The sequence below is a fragment of the Glycine soja genome, chromosome 13 (genome assembly GCF_004193775.1).
Source record: "Glycine soja cultivar W05 chromosome 13, ASM419377v2, whole genome shotgun sequence".
NCBI classification, from domain to species: Eukaryota; Viridiplantae; Streptophyta; class Magnoliopsida; order Fabales; family Fabaceae; genus Glycine; species Glycine soja.
This window is the reverse complement of record NC_041014.1, coordinates 24,806,295-24,821,730: the sequence shown is the minus strand read 5'-3', so window position 1 is coordinate 24,821,730 and position 15,436 is coordinate 24,806,295. Positions and strand designations below refer to the sequence as shown.

The window sequence follows — 15,436 nt, the reverse complement described above, 5'->3', positions numbered from 1 at the left end:
ACAATGTTTTTGCAAGATTGTTAGTGTCAAAGAAAGAATGTGCTTAACTTTAAATGTTGAAAGGTTACCAGCGAGTGTTAGTGTCAGAGACAGATTGTGCCTTCTACAGTTGATTGACCTATCAACATATAAAACATTCCTTACAATGGATTCCTCCCCTAACTTTATGACACAATTAACGTAGAAAATTGAGCAGTGATAGTCAGAAACAGTTAAGAACTTCTATGTAGACAGGAAAGCACCGGGATGGTAATGCTCTGCATGTTCTATCTATCTGTTTCTTGGTTATCAGATTCTTTTCTGGGAGAGCCATTGTCATGCAAACTTTCGCTAGATTCCTCAGCATTTGGTTTGCCCTGTTTCATAGGATGTGTAAGGGATAATCTCTACGAATAATATGCTGCTTATCAGCAGAAAAACAGTAAACCCCAACCATATGGATTATGGACATACTATACAATTTGGGAACACCTTCAAAGATCTATACCCCAAACTAGAAATAGACAACTTTTTTGCTTGAAACATGTAGATGTGAGTTCACATAGCCATGCACACCAAGATAACTTTGCAGTAAATTTCAATTTCAATATCAAGAAATTGTTAGTTGGACTGGCATAACAACCAATGGTGAATTCTTTAGAATTCAATTTTGTAACCCATAATTGTAAATAACCAAATTGCATGTCCTCTGCATGAAAATTGGGACACAGAGAGGACAGAGAAGATTTTACCTTGTTTCTGTCACGCCAGCCAAGTCCAAAACTTAGCAGACCAATTTTCCGGGAGGGATTTTCAAACCTTGGGCTTTGTACACGACCAGTCCTACAAAAATAACTCCAATGAAATTGAGCAAACAGAATGTGGTTTCCAACAATAAAAGGATTTAGTATATATCATATATGCAACACGCTCCCTGTATTGACATTCCTTCCCCACAAATCCATGGAAATTAGGTTATGTCTAAGTCCAAGGATCCAGATGACAGAGCAGGCATTATTTACTGTCAAGTGAATGAGTATTAGCAGCCACAGTTTGTAGAATCATATATGAAATTTTGAAGGTTTCCCAGAATACTATAATATTAAGAACGATTAATCCTTTCAACATAATTTTTTATTTTGGAGTTACTTCCAGTTCAGCATTCGAGAAGTGCAAACAATGATATTTACTGAGAGAAGTGTTAGGAACACACTCTCTAACACATTCTTTCAAAAACATTTTTTCTAATTAATTAAAATTTTTAAAAACTACAAAATCATGAAAGAGAATCATTAAATATGATATGAGACCCACAATTTTTTTACAATAAGAGAGAGCGTGTTCAAAATAGTATATTAAAGAGTGAGTTCCTAGCAATTCTCTTACCCAGAGACTTCAAGCCATTCATTGAAGCCCCAGCTGCTTCATTGCTTTTCAGTTTCATGATTTCATCGAGGAACCTTAAAACCATTTAGGGCCACTATTTAAATTTTTCTTGCATTTCATAATTTACCAAGTACAACATAAAAAATATTTGACTTTGTTTTGCAATGCAACATGGGTACTTCAAAGAGGCTTTCATCTAGTTTTAAACCAGGAGAATTATCTAAAGTTGTTTTACTATGCTATCTGCTATCTGTCAAGGAAAAAATCTAAAAAATGGCCTTCTAATGAAGGAAATACTAAAGAAACACATACTCTGATACAAAGATAATTAGTTCCATACAAGGCAAGCATTTTTACAACCTGACTTGACTATGGTGGAACAAGAAATCTAAACAATAGCACTGTTTATACTAGTAAATCCCCTTCCCCCAATTTTATTTCATAACCACAATTTTGGTTAATCAATAACAGGAATTCAGAAAGACGAGACATGGTGAATTTAGGGTCTAAACTCTAAAACATGAGAAATTTTCAAATCTTCAATAATACAATTTTCTGATGCATAATATTCAATTCTATTTAAAAGGGGAAAATTCAGGAATATGAAAACAACAAATAAAAAACCCACTAAAGAGCCAGCATATGTCAGAAAATTATTCAATATCATCTTATTCTGATTTCTTTTCAATCTTTTAAGTGGAACTGAATCAAATGATATATCACAGACAGAGTCATAACATGACTGCAGCAATGACAAAAAATGAACTTAACCAATGAAGCAAATTATGACCAGCAGAAAATTATTCATGCTCATATTTCACATTAAGTGTCTGATTTCACATTGTAAAGCATGCTAGCACCTTTTACCACTATTAAGTTAACTTTAACCTGACTCGAGATAGGATAAGACAAAAGTCACATCTTGAAAGCATCAAATGGTATACTAAGGTGAATTTATAAGTGAAAGTAGTGTTTAATGGTAGTTAAATTTCAATATTCTTCACAAATATAGGCCTTTTTGCTGGGAGGGGGGAATGGAAGAGGGAACTGAATGTTGAGGTGCAGACTGCAGAGGAGACAACCTGTTCCTGGAGATGTGGTAGGGAATCCACTTCTGAATCAACATTGAGACTATTCCCATCAGTTTGGTAAAATCTTTCACGCATTAATTCCTCAAAAATAAGCTGGTCCACCTGACACATTAAAAGCTTCCATCATTGGCAAGGAAAATTACAAGTACCTTAATACTATAATTATCAAAAAGACATGTGACTCAGGAAACAGGATAAAGAATGTTTCCTTTTTTAAAAAGAAAAAAGGATAGAAAATTGATCATTACTTGGGATTCAATCATATCCTCAGTATAATAGCCTGCAAAATATTCATCAATAATGCCAGCAAATGCCCTGAGATATCCCAATAAAACATTAGATAATAAAAACCGAAGACATACCAAGTGTTTTTTTGTTAAACAATACAAAGATACAATCATATCTTTAAATAGACAGCATTTTTAAAAGATTGAGTTTACCTAATAATCAGTTACCAAAAGAAAAAAATCAATGAAAGTATATATGGACAAGTCGGGACAGATCTGTAGCGGCACACTTAATCCCACAGTTATGCAGACCAACTAGTATAGGCCCACATTTAAATGAGCTTGCATTTAACCAACCCACAATTAAAGATCAGCCCACATACCTACGAATCTTTTTTTCCCCTCTCAAAATACTAGATCTGTGGGCTGGTCAAAATGGTCTGTGGGCCTGTCCAAAAATATTATTTTTACTAAAACAGAAGATTTGTATATATACATGTGGGTAAATGGGTATGATTAAACAGGTTGATATGCAAACCCAGACCAAACCCATTCAACCGCATATATCACAAATCAATCTGCTTACATCTGCAATTAAACAAACCAAGATTTTGCCTAGCCCAAGCTATTGTATGCTGGAAAGAGGGACTGAGAAGGGGAAAATATTAGAAAGGTTTGCAAACCTACCAAAAGGCATTTTCTTCTGGCATAAGAAGTAGCAATAAACCAGCAAAGAAATTCATTGCCTGAATGAATTACAATAACAAAATTTAATGACAGAATATGATGATGACAACAGTAAAGGTTACCATTACCAACAGTGAAGAAATTGTTAGATACACTTAAATTTCACAATGTATGAATTGAATGCATGAGGACAATTGTTCCTCGGCTCTTTATTTATAATGTTGAGTATTAAATACAATGAGCAATCAAATCCCATGATTGCAGGGATTACATAATCAGAGAATAAATGTTAATCAGTAATATATCAAATACAGATCAATTATTAATAAATGCAGTTATATGGAAATCAAATCTTTAACACTCCCCCTCATGTTGGAGCATATAGGTCACATGCATCCAGCTTGGAACAAATGTAGGATATCCCTGGCCCTCTAAGAGACTTGGTAAAAATATCTGACAGTTGATCATTAGAGTTGACAAAGGCAGTGGTGACTTCTCTAGACACTATCTTCTCCCTCATAAAGTGACAGTCAATTTCAATGTGAGTAGTCCATTCATGGAAGACTGGATTAGATGCTATATGTAGTGTTGCTTGGTTGTCACAGATAAGTTTCATGGACCCAATTTTACAGAATTTGAGTTCACTAAGGAGTTGTTTCAACCAAACCAGCCCACACGTAGTAACAGACATAGATCGATATTAAGCCTCTGCACTATACCTGGCCACAGTATTTCATTTCTTACTCCTCCAAGAAATGAGATTCCACCAATTAGGATACAATATCCTGAGGTTGACATGCGATCACTCGTAGATCCAGCCCAATCAGCATCTGTATATGCAACGATATCAGTGTGACCTCTATTTTCATAAACTAACCCTTTTCCTAGAGACCCTTTTATATACCTCAATTACAGCATTCCAATGACTTGTGCAAGGAGAGTTAAGGAATTGACTTACAACACTGACTGCAAAGGATATATCAGGTCTAGTCTGGTGAGATAATTCAGCTTCCCAACTAGTCTTCGATATCTTCCTGGATCCGAGAAGGACTCTACCCCTTATCTGGTATAGGTTTGGTATTCGGATCCATGGGAGTGTCGACCGGCTTACAATTTTGCATCCCAGTGTCTTTTAGGATGTCGAGGGCATATTTCCTTTGGCAAATGACAATACCAGTTTTTGATTGGGCTACTTCAATCCCAAGAAAGTATTTTAATTGACCCAAGTCTTTAGTTTGAAAGTGCTGAAACAAATGACTTTTAAGGTCTCGGATACCCCTGTGGTCATCTCTTGTAATAACAATATCATCTACATACACCACAAGATAAACGCACTGGTTAGTGGAGGAAAGTCTATAAAATACTATGTGATCGGACTCACCATGAGTCATGCCAAAACTCTGAAGGACGGAACCAAATCTGCCAAACCATGCTCTCGGACTTTGTGTGAGGCCATATAGGGCTTTTCGTAACTTGCAAACAAATCCACTAGACTCCCCTTGAGCAACAAACTTGGGAGGTTGCGACTTCCTCAACTAATTCTCCGTGTAGGAAATCATTCTTGATGTCCAATTGATAAAGGAGCCATTGACGCGTAGCTACCATCAACAGTAAGAGACGAACATAGGCTATCTTGGCGACCAAAGAGAAGGTGTCATTGTAGTCAAGTCCAAATATCTAAGTGAAGCCTTTGGCTACAAGGCATGCCTTCAACCGATCGATTTGTCCATCAGGTCGAACTTTAATAGTAAAGACCCAGTTGCAACCAACAAGAGATTTCCCTGGAGGTGGAGGGACAAGAGCCCATGTCTGATTAGATTCTAGAGCTTGCATTTCATCAATCATCACTCGATCGCCATCCTGAATGTGAAAGTTCATCCTGGACAGTTTTAGGAATAGAAAATGAGGAAAGGGAAGACAGAAAGGCATAATGGGAAGGTGAAAGACAATTAACTTAAGAAATTATGAATGGAATGGGGATTGCGAGTAGTACAGATACCTATCGCGATTGGTAAGTCAAAGTCGACCGCAACAGGGTGAATGACTGGAGCAGGAGATGATGCACTATTCTCTTCAATAAGGGGTTCTTCCACAGGTTGAGAACAAGGACAACGGAAGAGAAGAAACTATCTGGTAAGGAATGACAGAGGGAATAGGCAATACCTGAGAGACAAACTCAGAGGAGATGGGCTAGTTGAAAGATAATGGTGTATCTTCGAAGAAGGTGACATCAACAAACATGTACAAATAGTTGTTGGTAAGAGAGTAACATGAATGACCTTTCTGAGTGCGTGAATAACCAAGAAAAATGCACTTAATAGCACGAGCTTTCAACTTATCAAGACCTGAATTGAGATCATGCACAAAACAAGTAGAGCCAAAAACATGAGGAAGAATATGAAACAAAGGCTCATAAGGAAATAGAATAAAGTGAGGACCTTTGTTACTAACAGAAGAAGAGGGCATTTTATTAATAAGATACCCGGCCATAAAAACTGCATCTCCAAAAATTTTAAAGGTGCATTTGAGTGGATTAGGAAGGTTCGTGCAATGTCAATAATATGTCGATGCTTGCGTTTGACAACACCATTTTGCAAAAAGAAGACTAATGAATCATTCCATGAGATGCCATAAAATTGCAAAAAGATTAAGAAAAGTACTATTTTGCATTGTCTGTGACGCCCTCTATCCCTCACATATATATACTAATAATAAAAGGAATAAGAAATTAGAATTAATTAAAAGTTTTTAAAACACATTTAAATACAAGTTTTTCAAAAGGATAAAAGACTCATATTCACTTTTCTAACATCATAATAAAACTTGTCCAAATAAATAATAAATCATCTCAATTCAAAACAAGATCATTCAAGACTTCATGCAATTAATATAGAAACCTATACCCCAATGTCACATCCTATCAGAGCATTCTATTCCCGTGTCCTCTAACATGAAGTTCTTCATAGTCATCCACCTAATCATCTGCTCCCACGAACACAAAGTTCGAGATCATCACAGGATCCAAACACAAATAACACACAGGAAGTGAGTTATGACATTCCTAGCTAATAGAGAGAAACAAGACAACATGTAGATATACATATCGTATAAACGAAATATAAATTACTTAAACATAGCTCACGTCATTCCATCACTTTGTTGTGCGACATCACATCACAACACAACACATCTCATTTATTTTCACATCATTCATGTACTCAAGGATCAAAACATAATATCACTAAATCAATCAATATCGATCAATACACAAGCATTATGCAATAGATTTTATCATGTCAGTGAAAAACCTCGTCGGGCGCCTAAGAGTACATGACAAGACAAATCATGCACTAGTAAATCAGGTCACTTTCATTAGGTAAAATCATAGGGAGACCAGTCGGAGTCACACTGTTTTGCGAGAAAGTTCCAACCATGTGGGATCAACACAGACTTAAAGAAGCACTCAAACCGGGTGTATTTGCCTCCAAGGCCTACACTCCAAAGAGTCCGTCAGGGCCTCTTCCTCCTGATTCAAGTCCAACTCAGAAAACATTTTATCACGCAGACTCTATCTATGAATTGTACAAAACACATGACTCCTCAATTGTTTTTAAAATAATTTTATCTCGTCGCGCTTATGATTAAACTTGTCGAGTCCCCTTTGTGGTTCCCATCACAATACTCGTCGCCATTAAAAGGTCTTATAGTTGTGTGATTGTACTACAATTCACCCAATGCACACAATATCTCAATGCACATATATATTACAAGTCAATACATACTCAATTTATCATATACACTCGGTCTCAATCACAATGGTATAATCCCAATTAAACACGTTATCACACCTTATGAATCATATTCACTTTACGTATGAACTATGCAATACACACGACTCCTCAATTATTCTCAAAATAGTTTTATCTCGTCACGCTTGTGATTAAACTCGTCGGGTCCATACAGTGGATCCCATCACAATACTCGTCGTGTAAAAATTCGTCGCCCTTAAAGGATCTTACAATTGTGTAATTGCACAGTTTATAGCTAACAATTCAATACACACATCTCAATACACATGTATTTCACCATTCATCACAAGTTCAATTTGTCACTAACTCAATTTGAATCACAATTTCATAATCATAATGTAACAATTTATACAAAATGTTTCTCACAACATGGGGAGTAAAATCCCTCAAACAATTCCACACGATCATATAAAAATCAATAAATCAAATCATAGGTCAAAAATATGAAAACACCAAAAGCACTCAAGTTTATCAACCAATTTGCATTAGAACATCAATTAGTCCATCAACACAACAATATCGTATTTATAATTGTAAAGAAAAATTATAATTCAATAAACATCCTAAAATAAACCTCAATTTGATCCCTTAAGGATTCTTACACATGTTCATTCTAACCCCAATTGCGATAAATTCATCTCTTACCTCTAAGCAGGCTCACGTGTGTATTTCGACAACGATAGTGTCATCTCTAGCAATTTCCTGAGATTCCTCGAGCTTTTCCTCTGATTTGCTCTGATAGGGTTTCCAAGTGTTAGATAGAAGGAGAAGAGATTAAAGCCTTCATTTTCTACTGTCTTCGTACAATTCACTTTTCTCTCTCCATGAATATTATTTCCCAAACCCCAACCGTAAGTGCGTGCGGAATTGAATTGTGAACCAGGTGTCTAGATTTCATGCCAATCCAACGGTTAACGAGTCTAAGATTATAGTTTTAGTGGACAGGTTTTGAGTTCTAGCGGGAAAAGAGAAAGCTACAATGCGAAAGACATTTCTCTTAGCTCTGACATTTTTTTGCAATTTTCAACGATGAGAATGCTCGAAAATGAGTTGCGAACCTGGTGCAGAAATATCACGACGATTCAACGATTAACGAGTTCGAGATTGTCGTTTTACTAAAATAGGTTTGAGTGTATACCAAAAAAAGAGAGGGCTTTGGGAGGGAAAAAAAAGAAAACAAAATTTGAGAGTAAGAGGTGACATATAGTCTATCATCAGTCTCAAAACTAACCTAACGTGTCTCTCTATTTATAACTAAGGGTACTCACAACTTATTATTTACTCTATTTATTTATTTTTATTATTTTATAAAAAGAAACTCTATTGTATTTTCTATCAAATGAATAAATTAATTTTTTTTATTTTCATTCAAATCATTATTTTAATACAGTTATTTCTCTTTATTTATTTAATTATAAAAACCTCACCATTTTTTAAAACTCTATTTTTATTTTTTTTAACTAAAAAATATTTTTAATTTATTTACGAAAAATGAGATGTTACATTGTTACTACGTAAAGTACAAATTTTGTTGTCAAATTGAGTATGAATTTTAAGAGAAAACTTTTGAAATATAAAGAACAACTCTGATCGTTCTTTCATCAAGAAAATCCAAGTATTTCTAAAAAAATCATCAATAAAAGTAACATAAACCTAAAACCCAACATAGACGAAACACGATTGTTAGATTTCTACTTAAAATCAATTGGCATTAAGTGAAGTTACCTAATAGATATATAAGTTGTATTCCGAAAGTTGAAGCAGGCGATACGGGACTTTCTCCTCCATAGATACCTACCAGAACAGGAAAGCCTAACAGGGGAGAATCAAGATGGGCTACATGCTTTGATATCATGTTACATTTTAACTTAAAACCAATTAGAACTAAGTGAAGTAACCCAATAAATATATAAGTTACATCCCGAGAGTTGAGACACACAATGTGGGGGACTTCATAACGTAGAAGACTAGAAGACTCTGGTGGTGCAGGTGACAATTCTTGGTGAATGAAAGTAGTAGAGACGATGTGACTCATCTTGTGCCAATCATCCGTCGCGTACTTTGGTCTTGTATACAAAAGGAGTTAGAAAGAAAGGTAATAGAGCAATTAAGAGTATGGGTGCGTTGGCTAACAAAAAAAAATATTAAAGGGAGACTTAGGTGCAAAAAGAACAGTGTTTAAGGATAAGGAAGTGGTGGGGGAGATCTGCCCAGCAACTGTAACATGGGCTTTTGATCCATCAGCTAGGGCGATGTCGTGGGAGGATTTTGTTTGTGAAAAATTAAAGACAAGTGAGGGACTATGTGATTAGAAGCACCAGAGTCCAAGATCCAACAGAAGGAGAATGAGAAATACAAACTGTAGAATTACCAGACTTACCAGACTGAGCGGTGACAGCAAAACCTTGTTGGGCTGCCTTGTCCTGGAGGTATTCTTTATATTCAGTGTCTGACAATATATTTTGTGTGTTGTTCTCCATTTGTTTGTCAAATACTGAAGACTGCTTGTCAGCGACTACTGCAAACTTAGCGCCAAAGCCAATCAATTGGTAGCACTTATCTCATGTGTGTCACATACCCTTACAGTATGAGCATTTAGGCACGGTGGTGCATAAGGAATTTGCCATAAGGACGAATGAACAGTACCAATAGTATCTGAACAATAACAGAGGGGTAAAGAGAAGCCAAACAACATGCGGAAAGTAACAAGGTACGAATGAACAGTACCAAAAAGGAGCAAAGCCAAACGCCCTGTGTGGGAGTGGTGAAAAATGATGAAACACCACTGAAACAGGAAGAGGAAAGGCCAGCGAGTGCAATGGAAGAAACGGCGCGTGTACTTCATGTGCTGGCGAGACTGACATTGGCAGATCGGCCCGTGGATGACCGGTTGGCGTCGCTGATTCTGAATTTGGGAAGATTGGCACTTTCTGCTTCTAGTGCCGCGATACAACCTCAATCGAAGGTGGCCATCGGAACAACCAGGTCAATGGTGACCTTTGGGCCGACAGAAACGAGTTTATCAGGCCCATATGATGTAGACTCTAACACCAACTTGAATTTTAGACTATGTATGAACTGAATGCATGAGGACAATTGTTCCTCAGCTCTTTATTTATAATGTTGAGTATTAAATTCAATGAGCAATCAAATCCCATAATTGCAGGGATTACATAATCAGAGAATAAATGTAAATCAATAACATATCAAATACAGATCAATTATTAATAAATGCAGAAATATGGAAATCAAATCTTCAACAGATACCATCAAACTCAACAACCACCACCACCACACAAAACACAAGAGCAACAACTACGGCAATGCATGGTCAAAAATCTATGGTCAGTATATTACACCTCATACTTACAAGACATACAAAATTTTCGATTGACTTAGGCTTTGGGCTTTAAACATTCAACATTTTTCTAGCAAACATACATTTAAGTCTGAAGGGGGTACTAACATGAAGCAGGAACCCTGGAACTCTCAAGATACACTATATATTGAAATGCATTAACATATTAAAGCTTATACCAAAAGTAATTGAAAAAAGCATTAAATCAATAAATGATGACTAGAATTTAGTAGGCAGGGCTTAGCAGACCACTAGCAACAATGTTAGAGATCCAGCCATAACTTGAAGAGACATGACTAGTATGCAAAACTACACCAAAGTTTAAGTTGATTCCTAAGCATCATCTCTGTTTTAGACTTATTTTCTGTTTATTCAATTGCTTAACCCTAGGACCACCAAATGGAATCTTAACAAATCTTATCCAACAACCAAATATCTTGAGGACAAAAATTGGTCAGTATCAAGTAATTACTGACTTAATGATCTATAAAAAGCACAATGCCCACCTTGAACATAGTTCACAATTGTCACAACAGCATAAACAATATGTGTGTGAGAGAGAGAGAGAGAGGGCCAGCAAGATATATTGGTTTGCAAAGTAGTCATTAATAGTATAACACAGCCAGACAGCATTTTTTAAGGTTCTTCCAGCCTAAACCTGTTTTTCATTAAGTGTTCTGCCATGGTTCACAAAATTTGTTTAGCTTCTTATTTTGACAGTTATTTTCCCCCCATTGTGCTTTTTCATTTTCAAGAACAGTAGTCTTTTATCAAAAGAAAACACCAAATATAGTAAAGCATAAGTTTCAACGTTACACAAGAAATGGAAGGAGATTTGAAAATTAAAATTATGAGACAAATGAAATCCAAAAGAACTTTTCAGTTTTTCAGTACATTAACAGCTATAAACACATTTTTTAGTCCTTGAAAGAAAACTTCCATCATCAGTAATATCTCATAATATGTAAAAGTGGATAATTAAGTACCTAAATGTTGAAGAAATTAGACTCAGCATTTATCTCTATGCAAATTAATTTTAATAATACATGAAATACTTATTCTCTATTTAAGTGAAAACATAGAAATGAACAAAAATATTTACACAGATTTTCATTTACATCATCAATAACAGGAAATTTTAATAAAAGGGAAAGTGACCAAGTCCCAAATAGCCTCTGGAGATAATAACTTTGAATTTCCCAATGGCACCACATATTTCAGTTTATTTAACCCTTTGCATGGAAAATACTTATTTGGATAGGGATGGAAATTGTACGAGTGAGAAGTCCGATGAAGCTTGCATATGAGGAAGTAATAGCAATATTTTCCAAGAAAGAATCTTTTGAACTCCAAATCCAATTACCTCACAGTACCCAACCTCAGGGTTATGCCGAGCATATGCTAGTAGTAAACGCCTCAAGGAATTTCTTCCATTTTCATCCAAAGCAGGGTGACCTGGGAAAGTTCGTGGTAAGTCTTGAGAATGAGAAGTATGATTTGGTCTAAGGAGAGAGCCAGTATGCAATATAAAGCATAAGATGCAGCACGTACAAATCAAAATAAAGTCCAAGGCGCATGCAGCTAATGACCTTCTCAATCTGCTTTTTCCATTTCCCAAATGCAGCAAATGAGACATCTTGCTCCTCACTTTCATCATGAGCTAACAGATCCTCATAAATCATAATATCCCTCCACCCGTAACAACAATATTGTAGTGTAGGCAAGTGAGCCTACTAGAATAGGCAAGAACTAAGATGGGCTATAGACTCTGATACCATATTTGTTGTGCTTAATCGTCTATGACATGAAAATTATACTGCAAAGAATCTCTTTATTAATGAGAAAAGAAAACAACTACAAAGAAGAATTCTCTTGAATTCTTTATCTCTCAAAACTCTCTGATGTTTCTTGATGGAATGAAAATTTATAAACCTTAATGACCCTTTTATAATAGGATCCAAAGAATATAAACCTCTAACTTACATGTGGTCCATATTAATTTACTTAAATTAATATATATGGTTTATATTAATTTACCTTAAATAATATTTACTATTTTTAATTTAAGGCATATAATTAACAAATCTCCACCTTGCCTTAAATTTCTTATGACCTTAAACTTTTCACTGTGTGCTAGTGTTGCTCCATCTACTTCCTGTGTCAATTTTTAATCCCCACTGAGTCCAGACACTGTTTGAATTTTAATGTTGGAAGAGCTTTTGTCATCATATCAGCAGGATTATCTGAAGTAGAAATCTTTTCTATTAACACATCACCTTGTGTTACCACATCACGAATAAAATGCATCCTTATATCTATGTGCTTTGTCCTTTCGTGGTACATTTGGTTTTTGGTTAAGTGAATTGCGCTTTGACTATCACAATGCACAACAACTTCCTTTTTACTTACACCAAGATCACCAACAAGACCTTTAAGCCATAAAGCTTCTTTCACCGCTTCAGTAGCTGCCATATATTCTGCTTCTGTAGTCGACAAGGCAACAGTGGACTGTAGAGTCGCACGCCAACTTATAGCACTACCTCCAAGCGTAAAAATATAACCACTCAAGGACCTTCTACGATCAAGATCACCAGCATAATCCGAGTCACAATATCCAATGACATGACCATTGCATTCATTTGTTGCTTTGCCAAACACTAGACCCAGATTAGTTGAACCCCTTAAATATCTGAGAACATAGCATACATCAGACTCCCAACTGCATTTGAGTAAGGAACTCGAGACATGAACTCTTCCTCCTCTTTTGTTTGTGGTGACATATTTGCGGATAACTTAAAATGGGCCGCAAAAGGTGTACTAACTGCTTTTGCATTGTGCATTCCAAATCTCTCTAGAACTTTCTCAACATAGCTCTTTTGAGATAAACACAACCTTCCAATTTTTCGATCTCGTATAATCTCCATACCAAGGATTCTTTTAGCTGGACCCAAATCTTTCATCTCAAATTCACCACTTAATTGTGTTTTCACCTTATTGATCTCATTTGGGTGCTTACATGCAATTAGCATGTCATCAACATAAAGAAGCAAGTAAATATATGTGTTGTCAAATAGTTTCTTTTGATAAACACAACTATCATATTCACTTCTTATGTACCCAATATCAATCATAAATGAGTCAAAACGTTTGTACCATTGTCTAGGTGACTGCTTCAATCCATACAATGACTTCTTAAGAAGACACACATGGTCTTCTTTTCCTGGAACAACGAACCCATCTGGTTGTTGCATATAAATTGTTTCTTCCAAATCACCATGGAGAAAAGCCGTCTTCACATCTAATTGCTCCAACTCCAAGTCAAGCAAAGACACTAAAGCAAGAAGCACTCTAATGGAACTATGCTTTACCACAGGGGAAAAAACTTCATTAAAGTCAATACCTTTCCTTTGTGTAAAGCCTTTTGCTACAAGCCTTGCTTTGAACCTTATCCCATCTTTCTTCTTGTATATCCACTTGCAACCCACAATCTTCTGATCAACTGGTTTCTCAACAAGCTTCCAAGTATGATTCTTGTGGAGGGATTCAAGCTCTTCTTTCATGGCACCAATCCACTGTGATGCTTCATCACAAGTAACTGCTTCGTGGAATGAACTTGGTTCTTGTTCATCATCGATGCTTTCGGCCATGTTGAGTGCGAAAGCAACAAAGTCATCATACCTCTGAGGTGGCCTAGTTTGCCTCCTTGGCCTATCACTAGCCAATGTATGTTCAAACTCTGTAGGTGTCACTTCAGATTCATCATAGATCTCCTCTGGTTTCCGTGCTTCAACTTCAAACTCCACCTTCTTGATATCACCATGAACTTCAACTTTATTATCATGGTCTTTATGTGGTCTTGGGTTAAGCATAGATGTCTCATCAAAGGTCACGTCTCTACTAATTAAGAGCTTAGATTCCTTTGGGTCCCACAGCCTGTATCCTTTTACACCATCTTGATAACCCAATAATATACATTTCTTGGCTCTTGGCTCCAACTTTCCTTCATTAATATGAGCATAAGCTGGACACCCAAATACACGCAGAATTGAATAATTTGCTGTAGAGCCTGACCACATCTCTTCTGGAGTCTTACAATCAATAGCTGTAGAAGGAGATCTGTTTACCAAATAACATGCAGGATTAACTGCCTCTGCCCAAAACTGTTTTGGCAAACCTGCATTTGAGAGCATGCATCGAGCTCTCTCCAATAATGTCATGTTCATCCGTTCTGCCACGCCATTTTGCTGTGGTGTATGTCTTACAGTTCTATGACGTGCTATTCCTTCATTTGCGCAAAACTCATTGAACTCATTATTGCAAAATTCCAATCCATTGTCTGTCCTAAGTTGTTTGACCTTTTTCTCCGTCTGTTTTTCCACTAGTGACTTCCATTGTTTGAACTTAAGGAATACATCGCTCTTTTGCTTCAAAACATAAATCCAAACTTTCCGTGAATAATCATCAATGAAAGTTAACATGTATTTTGCTCCACCATGAGAAGGAACAGTTGACGGACCCCATAGGTCTGAATGGATATAGTCAAGAGTCCCTCGCGTTCTGTGAACACCAGTGCTGAACTTTACTCTACTTTGTTTACCATAAACACAATGTTCGCAAAAGTCAAGTTTTTCAATACGACGTCCACCAAGCAAGCCTCTCTTGCTAAGCTCATCCATTCCACGCTCACTCATATGACCCAACCTCATATGCCACAAACGGGATTGGTCAGTATTAGAAATAGAAGAAACTGCAGTTGTACCTTTCACCGTGCTGCCTTGCAGAATATATAGTCCATTCTTTAATTTTCCTTTCATAACTATCAATGAACCTCTAGAAACTCTTAAGTCTCCACCTCCAGCTCGATATGTACAACCAAGAGAGTCTAAAGTGCTCAAAGAT

At 36.3% G+C, this 15,436-nt stretch overlaps 2 long non-coding RNA genes across 3 annotated transcripts; one reads left to right on the top strand and one right to left on the bottom strand.

Moving 5' to 3' along the window:
- Positions 1-3,522: 3,522 nt before the first annotated feature.
- On the bottom strand, positions 3,523-9,770 carry LOC114382776. 2 transcript variants are annotated; one of them, XR_003660283.1, is made up of 5 exons: positions 9,560-9,770; positions 7,825-7,914; positions 5,370-6,352; positions 4,329-5,249; positions 3,523-4,200 (listed from the first exon to the last, which is right to left on the bottom strand). It is a non-coding gene; the product is annotated as an uncharacterized LOC114382776 (long non-coding RNA). The 2 variants fall into 2 exon arrangements; XR_003660282.1 differs by having other exon boundaries at positions 3,524-5,249.
- LOC114382777 lies at positions 9,099-10,356 on the top strand. Its single transcript, XR_003660284.1, has 2 exons — positions 9,099-9,608; positions 9,766-10,356. It is a non-coding gene; the product is annotated as an uncharacterized LOC114382777 (long non-coding RNA).
- The last annotated feature ends 5,080 nt before the right edge of the window (positions 10,357-15,436 follow it).